Genomic DNA, 1816 nt, shown 5'->3' with positions numbered 1-1816 from the left:
ACATTTTCCCAAAGGAACACTTGATTGATGGGTGAAAAGTATTGATTTCTTAGGTACTACCAAAATCTAATTCCTTCTTTTTACCAAGTGAGTGAAATAGAAACTGTTTAGTGACTTTGTTTTTATTTCTAAACAACCTGTCATGGTTGCACATGCCTGTAATCCCAGCACTTAGGCAGAGGCAAGATGATTGTGAGTAGAAGCAGGCCAGGGTTATATAGTAAATGCCAGTGCAGTTATGGCTAACATAGTGAGACATTTCTAGGGGGAATTTTTTTTCAGAAAAACTGAAGTCTTTGATGATAAGGTAGTTAAAGTGATAAGTGCTTAATGTTGTGTTTAGAACAACCAATGCATATTTAAAATAATTACTAATTATTTTGTGTTTGCTTGATGGCTTGACCAAAGAGGTAATTGTATATTCCCTTTCCCTGTGCACACAAGTGCACATTTAATAGCCACATTCATGGTATTTAGGTTCATGAGTATGTCAGTAGTAGTAAAATGAGAAGGATGAAAAAAAGTTTTTCAGCGTATTTACCTGACAGGGGAAGTGAGGATTTCCCAAGGCAAAGCTTACCATTGCACTCCAGATGTGCTGACCCTGTAATTTCCAACTGCATAATTTGTGGTAGTTTGGGACTGTGTTCACACTCTCCTGTATGAATCAAAGGAAAAAAGTTTTTTATATTAATAATGTTTAGAACTGAAGTCTGTTCGTTATGCTTCACCCTGTGTTATACTTAATTTTACAATGCCATTTGTTAAAAATAAAATATGCAGCATTTTACAGTGTAGAACCTGCTATTTTAAATGACACACCAGGTGCTTTTTTAAAAAATTTTATTATATGTATGAGTATTTTCTCTGCATGCGTATGTGTGCTATATGCATGTAGTGCCAACTGAGGCCAGAATGGGGCATTGGATCCCCCAGAACTGGAGTTATGGATAGTTGTTAACTGCCATGTGGGTGCTAGTAATTGAATCTCAGGTCCTCTGCAAGAGGTAGCCAGTGCTTTAACTGCTGAGCCATCTCCAGACCCTGAACATAGCAGTTTTTAAAATGTTCCACTCTCATATGTTAAAGTATGAAAAATAAACACCTTAGAATACCAATAAAAGAAATGCTATTTTCCAAATAAAAACTTTTCCAGAGCCAGGCGTGGTGGCACACACCTTTGATCCCAGCAGAGGCAGGTGGGATCAAGGCCAACCAGGTCTACAGTGAGTTCCAGGCCAGCCGAGACTACAGGGAAACCCTGTCTCAAAAAGACCAACAACAACAAAAATTCCAGAAATATAAACTTGTTAATTTTATCTATGATTTTTGTTTTGTTTTCTGAAGTAGAATTTCCTATGTAGCCCAGACCTGCCTTGAACTCAGATTTTCCTGCCCCCACCTCTTAGTGCTTAGATTAATAGGCATGAGCTACTATGCTGTGCTTGTTTTTTGTTGCTTTTAATAAATGCAACTTTTCAGTTTATTTTCTCCCTTTAAATGTTTCAAACCAGTAGGTTGCACCTAAGTAATTCAGCATGTTTAATGTGATAGCCACAAGCTGTATTGTCTTCTGTTCCAAGACCTATTCAGCTACAGGTGGCGCATCGTTAATTGTAAATCTAAAACACTTCTGGTCCCAAGCATTTAGATAAGGGATATTCCGTCTGTTATTAACGTTATACAAGTTGAGTTAGATCAAAAGGAGGATCAGCAAAATATGAATTTGGCTGTATGAGTAGAGTCAAAAAGAGAGAAGAATGTACAGATTTTAGCAAACAATGCTGTGGTTCCACTGTCATTTCACCCAAACAGA

General features: G+C 37.3%; 1 pseudogene; it reads left to right on the top strand.

Moving 5' to 3' along the window:
• The first annotated feature begins 533 nt into the window (after nt 1-533).
• Nucleotides 534-663, top strand: LOC115072030 (annotated as a pseudogene).
• The last annotated feature ends 1153 nt before the right edge of the window (nt 664-1816 follow it).

Source organism: Nannospalax galili, unplaced genomic scaffold (assembly GCF_000622305.1).
Source record: "Nannospalax galili isolate Female #2095 unplaced genomic scaffold, S.galili_v1.0 scaffold5620, whole genome shotgun sequence".
NCBI classification, from domain to species: Eukaryota; Metazoa; Chordata; class Mammalia; order Rodentia; family Spalacidae; genus Nannospalax; species Nannospalax galili.
This window is presented reverse-complemented; position numbering and strand designations above follow the sequence as displayed.